This window comes from Hyla sarda, chromosome 6, assembly GCF_029499605.1.
Source record: "Hyla sarda isolate aHylSar1 chromosome 6, aHylSar1.hap1, whole genome shotgun sequence".
NCBI lineage: Eukaryota > Metazoa > Chordata > Amphibia > Anura > Hylidae > Hyla > Hyla sarda.
The window spans coordinates 205,137,014-205,149,840 of NC_079194.1; positions in this window are offsets into that span (position 1 = coordinate 205,137,014).

Here is a 12,827-nt window from a genome sequence, read left to right on the forward strand (position 1 = left end):
GGCAGGCTGCAGCTGGCCACTAGGAGGGAGACCCCTAGGGGCCGGTTTTCAGATATAAAATACACTATTTTAATAAAAAAAAATAATGAATCTATATTAGAGATATGTTGTATTACATAAGTATTACAACATTTAAAAAAAAAAAAGGTTGGTGACAAGTGCCCGTTTAAGTCTGAAGGGCTATGAGTCCCATTATGGCAAGTAGCAATTGTGGTTCACTGTCACACCATTCAGCGAATATTGCACTAAAATGAACTGTTCCTGTTTGTATTGCAAGTTCCTGAAGTAAAGTTGAAGTGGTTTCCACAACCTGGCATCCTGAGTTGTGAGGTGGGTAACACTCCTGGCGTCACAAACATTCTTATGGTCACCTCACCCCACTGTACACAAACACGCTATTAGCCCCAGTGTACCACATATTTTTTATCTACATTCTGACAACATATAAATTTGATTAGGGCTTTTTTATATTCTTTATTTAGTTTGGCCTACTAAAGACAGATTTACAGCCATATACGTTTTTTACCCAATACTCAACTGACTTAAAGAGGCACTGTCATTATGAAAAACTTTTTAAAATTTGTAGTACTACTGATACATTCATTTAAAAAAAAATTTATTTTACAAAAAAAAATCAAAAATGAAAATAGCCGCCAGTAGGGGTCATCTGTCTTTATGCAGAAATACTACTCTGTATTTTGCAGCATACTGGATATTGGCCGTAAAGTGTGTGTGTATCCAGTATAGGAGATCACTGCTGCACCACTACAGCCTTCAACTGTTCCTAAACTACAACTCCCATGATGGGAGTTGTAGTTTTGCAACAGCTGGGGTTACAGTCTTTGTAAAACTCTTTTTCAGAGCTTTTTAGTGTATTCTCCAGCTCAGTGCCTCCAGTTCTTGCAAAACTACAGACAAAGAACGTGTGGGCATGCTGGGAGTTGTAGTTTTGCAACAGCTAAAGGAAACACTGCTTTAATACAGCACTTTATAAACACTGCAGCTCTAGCTGTTGCAATGCAAAACTACAACTCCCAGCATGCTTGAACAGCCAAAGCTTTCTGACTCCTTATTGACAAAGAAGTTGATCAGACATCCAGGAGTAAAAAGCTGAATGACACCCATAGTGACAGCTATGTTGATTAGCATCCAGCTTTCAGATAGAAAATGGATGAATAAAAACTACTATGCAGTGATTTGCAGACTGTCAGGCTGCTCCCAGACTCAGAGCAGATGAGTCATCACAGTGAGGGAGAGAGATGGACACGCCCCCTCCACAAGGAAAAAAACAAACAGCAAGTGAGCAACATATAAATGCCATTTGTTGGGATATATAGGTCCTAGACACAGAAAAATGACATGTACATGATCAGGATTAGGCACTGAGTAACATATCACTTGCCACCAGCTGTTGCAAAACTCCAACTCTCAGCATGCCTTTGGCTGTCCAGGCATGCTGGGAGTTGTAGTTTTGCAACAGCTGTAGGCACCCTGGTTGAGAAACACTGATCTATCTATCTATCTCCTATATATATCTCCTATCTATCTAATATCTCAGTGTTTCCTGGCCACGGTGCCTTCAGCTGTTGCAAAACTACAACTCCCTGCATGCCTTTAGCTGTCTGGGCATGCTGGGAACTGAAGTTTTGCAACATCTGGAGGCACTTTGGTTGAGAAACACTGATCTATCTATCTATTTATCTAGCAACAGGAGAATACAGCAGCACACTGCTAGCACAAAGATATAGATGAAACATGAGTATATAGATAAAACATGAGTATATAGATAGAACATGAAAAGCTATACAGCTGTAATGCAATAAATGAAGATATGAAACTATTAAATTATGAGGTACTTAGCTTGCAAATTTGGCGCCAAATTGTGTGGACCGTCCCACCACGGTAAGGTGACCTCATTCTGGGATGGACCCTACACTGTGAATATGCCTCTGTGTGAACAGTACAGCAGGCATGCAAGGTCTGAAACATCCAAGGCACCTTATATACACCTAATAGAGGTGGGTGGGGTGCAGGAGCCAACATGGAGGTAGCCACTCCCCCGTATGTGTAATGCAACCAAAGAATAAATTGGCCAGCACTATTGATCCAAACTATTGTAAAAACCTGGCTTGCAGGTGCAGGCTGCTGGGCTAAATATACAGCAACAGGAGAATATTTGGTGCCAAATTTGCAAGCTAAGTACCTCATAATTTCATAGTTTCATATCTTCATTTATTGCATTACAGCTGTATAGCTTTTCATGTTCTATCTATATATTCATGTTTTATCTATATACTCATGTTTCATCTATATCTTTGTGCTAGCAGTGTGCTGCTGTATTCTCCTGTTGCTGTATATTTAGCCCAGCAGCCTGCACCTGCAAGCCAGGTTTTTACAATAGTTTGGATCAATAGTGCTGGCCAATTTATTCTTTGGTTGTATCTATTTATCTATCTATCTCATATCTATCTTATATCTCAGTGTTTCCCGACCACAGTGCCTTCAGCTGTTGCAAAACTATAACTACCAGCATGCCTTTGGTTGTCCGAGCATGCTAAAAGCTATAGTTTTGCAACAGCTGGAGGCACCCTAGTTGGAAAACACTGTTCTATCAATCTATCTCACATTCAGTGGCGTAGCTATAGAGGTCACAAAGGTCGCCATTGTGACCGTTCCCCCCTGCCACTATACTCTACTACGGTCGGGCCCCTGAATTTTTCACCCCACACCGGACCTGAAGGGGAGGCTTGTCGCCACGGACGCTGCGACAGTGGCACTGCCAGCACCAGACCCGGCGCTAGCCTCAAACCCCCCGCCCCTCCCCTCCCCCGCCGAGGTCCCGGGACTGAAGGGGAGGCTTGTGGCAGTGGCGCTGCCAATACCAGGCCCGGCGCGTTGCTGCCAATATCAGGCCCGGCGCGTCGCTAGCCTCAACCCCCCCCTTCTACCACAACCCCGAAGCACATACCATAATTTTGCCGAGATGTACACCCCCCTCCTCCCCTCATCGTATGCAGCACAGGCACTGCGGACACGCTCCTAATGCCTGCAGCAACGGCCTAGCAGTGAGCGCAGACGAGGGACCGGATCACCAGCAGGTCTCTTTGCTGAAATTCATGGCGGCAGCCGGTGAGTGAGGAGGGATTAATGGAGGAGCGGCGGGGGGCTTAATTTGGGGTCCGGAGGAGCGGCAGGGGTGGCCAGGTGGTCGGGTTGCTGGTGCTCAATTTTGGGTGGCGGGGTGGATGTTAATTTCAGGCCTGGAAGGGGGGGGTGTGGGGGTTGTTAATTTCGGGTCCGGAGAGGGATGTTATATTTGGGGTCCAGAGGCAGAGTGTGTATGTATGATGTGTGTGTATGTACTGTATGTATGGTGTATGTACTGTATGTATGGTGTATGTATGATGTGTGTATGTACTGTATGTATGGTGTATGTATGATGTGTGTATGTATTGTATGTATGGTGATTGTATGATGTGTGTGTATGTACTGTATGTATGGTGTATATATGATGTGTGTGTATGTACTGTATGTATAGTGTGTATATGATGTGTGTGTATGTACTGTATGTATGGTGTATGTATGATTTGTGTATGTACTGTATGCATGGTGTATGCATGATGTGTGTATGTACTGTATGTATGGTGTGTGTGTATGATGTGTGTATGTACTGTATGTATGGTGTGTGTATGATGTGTGTGTATGTATTGCATGTATGGTGTATATATGATGTGTGTATGTACTGTATGTATGGTGTATGTATGATGTGTGTATGTACTGTATGTGTGGTGTATGTATGATGTGTGTATGTACTGTATGTATGGTGTATGTATGATGTGTGTGTATGTACTGTATGTATGGTGTATGTATGATGTGTTTATATGTACTGTATGTATGGTGTATGTATGATGTGTGTATATGTACTGTATGTATGGTGTATGTATGATGTGTGTATATGTACTGTATGTATGGTGTATGTATGATGAGTGTATGAACTGTATGTAAGGTGTATGTATGATGTGTGTATGTATGGTGTATGTATGATGTGTGTATGGTGTATGAATGATGTGTGTAAGCAACATGTATGTATGTGTGTATGATGTGTGGAGATGTGTGTAAGCTAGAAGGATGTATATATGATGTGTGGAGATGTATCATGCGGGGGATCTGGAGGTGGCGGGTGTGTATATGATGTGTTTATGAATGATGTGTGTGTATTTATGTATTATGCATGTGGGGGGGGGGGCGTGTGTGTATGTATGATGTGTGTATGCACTGTATATATGAATGATGTGTCTATATACTGTATGTATGATGTATGAATGATGTGTGTATGTACTGTATGTAAGATGTATGAATGATGTGCGTGTATGAATGATAGATGTGTGTAAGCAAGATGTATGTATTATGTGTGAAGATGTGTGTAAGGTAGAAGGATGTATGTATGATGTGTGGAGATGTATTATGCAGGGAGATCTGGAGGCGGCAGGTGTATATATGATATGTGTTTATGGATAATGTGTGTGTGTATGATGTGCATGTATATGTATGTATTATGCATGTGTGTGGGGGGGCGGGGGGGGGTGTAGGAGGGACCGGGCGTGTGTTTGTATGATGAGTGTATGTTTGATAGATGTGTGTGTAAGCTAGATGTGTGCATGTATGTGTGTGTATTTGTGATGTTGTGTATGTATGATAGATGTGTGTAAGCTAGATGAATGTATCTATGATGTGTGAATGTATGTAAGTGTATGATAGATGTGTGGATGATAGATGTACGTATGAATGATAGGTGTGTGTATGTATGATAGATGGGTGTATGCTGTGTATATGTATCATACATCTATCATACACGCAAATATCATAACCATACATCTACCATACATACACCAGTCTCATACACATCTATCATACATAAATACATATACTGTTCATCAATGTGGGGGGACAGGAGGTGATTGGGTATGGGTCTGGAGAGTTTGGCAAGGGAGCTTAGAGCAGAATTCTGGAGTCTGGGGAGGGGGTAGAGGAGCCTGGAGAGGACTTAGTGGTCTAGGGAGGGGGGAAGAGGGGCATGTAGAAGGACTTATGGATCTGGGAGGAAAGGGGGGTTGGAACAGAGGAGCCACGAGGAGGACAGAGGGGTCTGGAGGAGGACAGGTGTGATTCAGCTAAACTGAGAAGAAACAGTGTGTAACAGTATTAGTATTATTATTATTATGGAGGGATTATTATAATTGGAAGGTAGTGTGTGGCAGGGTTATATTCAGAGGGTACAGCGTATAGCATGGTTATTTTTGAGGGTTTATATTCAGGGGCACAGTGTGTGGAAGTATTTTATTCAGGGGTACAGTGGGTGGCAGTATTACGTTCATGGGCACCGTGTGGCAGTATTATATTCAGAGGGTATGGTGTGTGGTAGTATTATATTCAGAGAGCACAGTGTGTGGCAGGATTATATTCAGGGGTAACAGTAGGTGGCAATATTTTATTCAGGGGGGAACAGGAGGTGGCAATTTTATATTCAGGGGAACAGTAGGTGGCAATATTATATTCAGGGGGTACAGTGGGTGGCAGTATTATATTCAGGTGATACAGTGTGTGGCAGTATTATATTCAGGGGATACAGTGTGTGGCAGTATTATATTCAGGGGGTACAGTAGGTGGCAGTATTATATTCAGGGGGTACAGTGTGTGTCAGTATTATATTCAGGTGATACAGTGTGTGGCAGTATTATATTCAGGGGATACAGTGTGTGGCAGTATTATACTCAGGGGGTACAGTGTGTGGCAGTATTATATTCAGGGGGTACAGTAGGTGGCAGTATTATATTCAGGGGGTACAGTGTGTGGCAGTATTATATTCAGGGGGTACAGTAGTTGGCAGTATTATATTCAGGGGATGCAGTGTGTGGCAGTATTATATTCAGGGGATACAATGTGTGGCAGTATTATATTCAGAGAGCACAGTGTGTGGCAGTATTATATTCAGGAGGTACAGTGGGTGGCAGTATTATATTCAGGGGATACAGTGTGTGGTAGTATTATATTCAGGGGTAAAGTAGATGGCAGTATTATATTCAGGGGGTATAGTAGAAGGCAGTATTATATTCAGGGGGTGCAGTGGGTGGCAGTATTATATTCAGGGGATACAGTGTGTGGCAGTATTATATTCAGAGGGTACAATGGGTGGCAGTATTATATTCAGGGGATACAGTGTGTGTCAGTATTATATTCAGGGGGTACAGTAGGTGGCAGTATTATATTCAGGGGTATAGTAGAAGGCAGTATTATATTCAGGGGGTGCAGTGGGTGGCAGTATTATATGCAGGATGTACAGTTGATTGTAGTTTTATATTCAGGGGCGCAGTGTATGGTAGTATTATATTCAGGGGGTACAGTATTTAGCAGAATAATAATGATTATTGTCTTCATACAGAGGATGAGGATCTACTGACAAAGTGAGAACCTATGATGTCCGGGTATCAGACTCTGCAGGGAAGATGGAGCTGGAAGAAGTCCTGATGTCTGAACCAGTTGGAGAAGAAAAGAAAAGACAACAGAGAAGACGTCACTCAGGTCACTAATATCATTGTGTTTTCTCCTGACTGTCCCATCAGCTGGAGTCACTTGTTAGTTCTGCAGTGATGATAGGCGACGATGTAGCCTAATCTGTGGCTCTCCATCTGTTGCAAAACTATAACTCCCATAATGCCTAGGCTCTCCAAACATGATGGGAGTTATAGCTTTATAACAGCTGGAGAGCAACTGGAACGAAGGTGATAGGTGGGGGTCCCAGCAGTTGGACCCCCAGTAGAAAAATGGGCTGCTTATTCTTAAATGCCTGGGCCTATATTTTGTCTGTCTGGCCCTGCCTGTCAGTCACTTATATAGTTGTGTATTCTCCTGACTGTGTCCCATCAGTGCTGTAGTCACTGATATCTTTGAGCGGCCGAGTAAGGGGTTTGCGGTATTGGGGAAGCGGGTTGTCAGGTGATAGGGGGGCCCTGGGCAAATTTTTGCACCGGGGCCCGGTGGTTTCTAGCTACGCCTCTGCTCACATTTATCTATTTCATCTCCTATCTATCTTATATCTATCTTATATCTCAATGTTTCCTGACCACGGTGCCTCCAACTGTTGCAAAACTATAACTCCCAGCATGCCCTTGGTTGTCCGGGCATTCTGAGAGTTATAGTTTTGCAAGGAGGCTCCTTGGTTGGGAAACACTGCTCTATCTATCTATCTATCTATCTATCTATCTAATGTCTATCTGTCTATCTATATCTATGTTATATCTGTGTTTCCCAACCAGGGGGCCTCCAGCTGTTGTAAAACTATGACTCCCAGCATGATTTTAGCTGTCCAGGCATGCTGGGAGTTCTAGTTGGAAATATGTATGGCGATAATATTCCTCCTTATATACTTTTCTTATTGGCAATATTGGTCAGTATAAAAAGCTTGGTCAGTAACAGTATGGTGGTTATATGTATGGTGGTAATTCTTTCTTTCTACCTTATTAAAGGATAACTCCGGGATGTAACAACTTATCCCCTATCCTAAGGATAGGGGATAAGTGTTAGATTGCGGGGGTCGGACCGCTGGGGCCCCCCGCAATCTCCCGAATGGTGCCCTAGCTCCCTGCATGAAACAAGCATTTTCAACTGCCACACGAAGCGGCGGCCAACATGCCCCCTCCATGCAGCTCTATGGGCCGCAGCTTCCTGCTGTGGTCGAAAATGCTCGTTTCATGCAGGGAGCCGGGACGCCATTAAGGGAGATTATTGGGGGGCCTCAGCGGTCAGACCCCCCGCAATCTAACACTTATCCCCTATCCTTAGGATAGGGGATAAGTTGTTACATCCCGGAGTTATCCTTTAAACTAAAGGGCTCTTGTTTTTCTTGTCCTGTATTTTAAAATATATTTTTCATAGACAATGGGGAAGATAGCAGGGGTTGGGGCCCAGACCACAGGGGTTGGGGTCCAGGCCTCAAGCTGTGTAAGGGGCTCCAAAATTTCTGATGGCAGCCCTGAGAGTAGTGGATGCATGGAAAAGCCTTTCTGCAGAAGTGGTCACTGCAAATACAGTAAAGGAGATTAAATGTGCTTGGGATAAGCATACGGCTATTTTTCATATAAGATAAGACCAGGGACTATCTGCCAACAAATTTTATGTTTCTATTCTAAACCACATCTTTCCTGTGAAGACATCTCTCTTTTCTTTTAAGTTTGTTAAAAAAATGATAACATGTTACAAGTTTTGATCTGTTGGAGTCTTGATTATCTGTTGGGGTCTTGATACTGAGGCCCCTTCCAGATAGAAGTAGGAAGAAGCACCCATCTTAGAATTGTTTCTCTTTACCTTCTCCCCATTTATTGTTTATTCTAACATTCAGTGGAGTCTCAACACCTAGAACTCAACTGATTAAAACGTAAACATTTTCTTTTATGATAGTAGCACTTTAACCCCTTAAAGACGCAGACCATTTTGGCCTTAAGAACGCAGGTAATTTTCATTTTTGCATTTTTATTTTTCTTCCTTGTCTTCTAAGAGCAATTAGTCTTTTATTTTTCAATCTATAGACCCATATGAGGGCTTTTTTGTGTGCAACCAATTTTACTTTGTAATGACACCTTTTACTTTATTGTAAACTGTACAGCGCAATCCAAATTTTTTTTATTTATGGTTGAAATAGAAAAGAAAACAGCAATTTTGAAACTTTTGGAGTGGTTCTGTTTTTTTAGGAAGTGCACTTTATGGTAAAACTGACATGTTTTCTTTATTCTGTTGGTCAATACGATTAAAATGATTCGTATGTTTCCATGCTTTTCTATTATTGGACTACTTTTAAAAAAACATTTTTAACAAAATGAGTTAAATCGCCTTATTCTGGCTGCCTATAGTTTTCAGATTTTTCCATTTACAAACTAAGCAGTAAGACCAAAAATGTTCAGGGCTTATTCACGTTTATAAAAATTCAACTTTTTTTTTACACTTTTTAGTTACCACAGTTACTATTTATTGCAATCTTTTGATTGCTTTAACTGTTCAGTGCTGTGCATAGGCATAGCACTGATCAGTGTTACTGGCGATCTACTTCTCTGGTCTACTATAAGGCAGACCAGAGGTGAAGAATGCAGAAGGGAGCAGGTAAGTGAAGCTCTGGCTGCCATCTTGATGCGTCAACTCCCCCGCGATTGCACAGCTGGGGGGTCTAATGATTCCCCCCAAGCCCCAAAAATTAAGATTCCCTGATTGGCGTGTATCCTTAAAGGAGAACTTCAGCCAAAATAAATGTATCCCCTATCCACAGGATAGGGGTTAAGTAGCTGATTGCGGGGGTCTGACTGCTGGGATCCCCCAGGATCTCCAGAACAGGACTCCTACTCTCTCAGTGGGGTGAGCATGTCATCAACTGGTAGACGGCACAAGTGCTGGAAGCTCGCATGCTGGAAGCTGTAGTTTTGCAACAGCACGAGAGGAATGCCAATCTACTGCCAAGTCTTTGACAAAATTTCAAATACAAGTCAGACTGTTCGAAGCACCTGTCACAAGTAACGTTATTTCTCGCAAGCAACCCTCATGAGCAGGCTACCAAGGGAGGAGGGAAATGGACGGCTCTTCAATTATATTGCAAATTGCTCTTCACTGCAGTTGATATAAAATAGTTAAGTAGGCTCTTTTACTATCACGCCGAGAGATTGAGGGGTTAACAATCAATTACAGCAGGCAGGAATGCTAAGCACATAATGTCTCCCCCATGGCCTTTTCAACCGAACCCATAAACATTCCAATTAGGCAGCCAATTAAAATGAGAAAGAGTCCTCCTGAATTATATAGCAGTTGGAGGCTGCCGTGGCCCTTTTCCGAGTTGACAGCTAGTGAAAGCTTTTCACTGGATTTCAACTAAAGAGAGCAAAAGAATGAAGTGAATCAGTGACGTTTGAAAAGCCCGTGTGAAGGGGCAGTGCTGTGATAATGGGTCTTCAGTAGAAGTGACACCGAGCCATTAGCGAACTATGGAAAGCTTTGTTATGCTAAGAGGAGGACATTATTGAACGCGGAGGAGCCCATTGACTAACTGTGACAAAAAAAAACACCCAAAAAAATTTATTTTATCATTTTATAGCTGTTTTGGCTGGAAGGGGAGGGAGTGGGTGGATGTTGTTAAACTGTGTGAATTGCCACTCTTTTTTGTCTGTGCGGCAGGAATAGGATATTTAATGAGCTTGTTTTAAAACAAGGAAAAGCACTCCCATTTCTCACACATTGACTCTACATCTTGGCAAGAGGGCAAACCAGCGTTAAAAGTCAGAGCTAATTCCTGTCAAAGTCAAGGATACCTAGTATCTTTTCTTTCTACGATAAAAAAGGGTGATTTTGTGTAAAGCAATTAGATGTAAAAAAAAATGAAATAAAACTATAATAAAGTTACCCTGCCATTTAGGATAGACTTGTTTTTTCCTATCAGCCTTCTTCTGTAAATAAAGCTAGGGGTAAACCGACATTAAAACAACAACCAAAATCCATGTAGAACAGATAAAAAAAGTCAACGGCACAAAAACCACTAGATGCTAATAATAGTCCTGCCAGGACAAAAATATTGAAGAGTAAATATACAAATGAAAGAAAACAGTGTAGGAGAAAAAAGCCTTGGTTAACCAGCAATTCTAAATATGGGACAGACCATTTTAGATTACATTTATACATAGAGATACAGTAAACGTAGAAAGGCAAAAGGAACATTTAACAAGTTGGACATTGACATTGGTTTACAATGACGGGAATTAAATGAAAACAAGTAAAAAAAAAAAATAGAAAAAAGGAAACCAGATTGGTGACCTGTTTTGGAAATGTACACTTTGTTTTCTTTTACTTAAAGGAGTACTCCGGTGGAAACATTTTTTTTTTTAATCAGCTGGAGTTAAGCAAATTTGTAAATTACTTCTATATAAAAATCGTAATCCTTCCAGTACTTAACAGCTGCTGTATACTTCAGAGGAAGTTGAATAGTTATTTCCTCTCTCACAACATTGTAAGCATGCACTGTGATCTTTAGGGTCTGAAAAATGTCAATATCACAACTGGTGATGGTACAAAATAAGATGCATATATCTTTCTCATATAGGCTAGAAATCCCTATTTGTTCCTATTAAAGGAGTACTCCAGTGAGATACAACTTATCCCCTATCCAAAGGATAGGGGATAAGTTATCGATTGCTGGGAGTTCGACCGCTGGAAACCCCCCACAATCTCCTGCATGGCTCCTTGGCAGTCCACAGGAAGGGGGCGTACTGACCCCCGCAGGGAGCTGTGGCCAATACGCCCCCTCCATGTATCTCTATGGAATGCATGGAGGGGGCATGTCAGCCTCCCCTTTGTGCGGGGGGTCAGCACTCCCCTTTTCTGCCGACTGCCGAGGCGCCATGCAGGAGATTGAGGGGAGTCCTTTTTTGTCGCCTATCCCCTAGCTGCACCCAGAGTTCTAAACGAACACCGGGTGCTGCACAGAGATTGCAGGGGTCCCAGCGGACTCAAGTTGTTTGGAATAACATGAACAGACATTTATGCCATAAAATACTACATTTTCACTGCAGCTGTTCATTTGCAAGGGAAGGAATGATTGGAACCTAGACCCAACACTTCCACTTGCATTGTCTATAGTGAGACAGCCTCTTTAACTCCTTTATGACATTTGACGGACATATATGTCATATTCCCAGAAAGCTAGTTTTAATTAGAAGAAAACATAAACATTGATCTATTCTGAAATGTGGAAATGTCCAAGCTATTAAATATAACAATTTATACCTCATGGTGAATCTCCCCATCTGAAAAGAATTTCTCAATGGCAGAAGTATTATTTTTTGGTCACCTTGTCTCCTGAAAACCTAAATGTAAAAGTGATTAAATATCATATCTAACCATGGCAGCGGACCTTTCCACCACTGAAATTCCTTTTTTGAAAGAATTAACTTGTTCATCCTTTTGAACGGCAGAATACTGTGTGGAATACATTGCCATCTATGGGAACATGGAGATTCCATAATGTGGGCTCTGTAATGGGCAACATAGAATGGTTATAAAGATCAGAATATGGTGATTCAAAGTGTTTTTAAAGTAGTAAGACATAACAAAAAAGGTATACATTTGTTAATGCTGAAATTATACTGACAGAAGAATAAAGCTTACATGTCAGACTTAAATTTTTTTCAGTTTTAAAATTCATTATATGGTAGTATAAAGGTCATAAAACGTACAAGTTGTAATGCAACAAATATGAGGTTATGGGTCTTGGAAGTTGAGAAAGAAAGGCTATAAATGCCATTCCTAAAAGTTGCTGAGGTGGGAAGGGGTTAATACCCTTTTTTGTTGGTAGGTAAACCTTGGTAAAATATATTAGTTGTTCCATTAGGTAGGTTTAATATCCTTCCAGGAATAGAAAAACAGAGTTAATTTCTTCCAAATAAAAAGTACCACGCTTGTCCTTAGGTTATGTGTGGTATTACAACTTGACATCTTTAACTACTAGAGATGGGCGAATGTTTTCAAAAATTAAATTCAGTCAATTTTTCCGAAAAAAATTTGGTTTGATCCGAATATATTTATCACTATTAAAAACATGCATAGGGAGTGTGCTGGGGTAGTGAAATAATACTGTTATTCAGTATGACATGCAGATTACAGGCATCGCTATTAGAATCACTGCCACACAGTGGCACAATGAGAGTCTGAATGTGGCAGCAGGGTTGGGAGACCATATAGCGTCACAATTGAAGAAATTAAAGAGATTTTTTTTACAGTAATACACCCCAGTACGTTTGCAA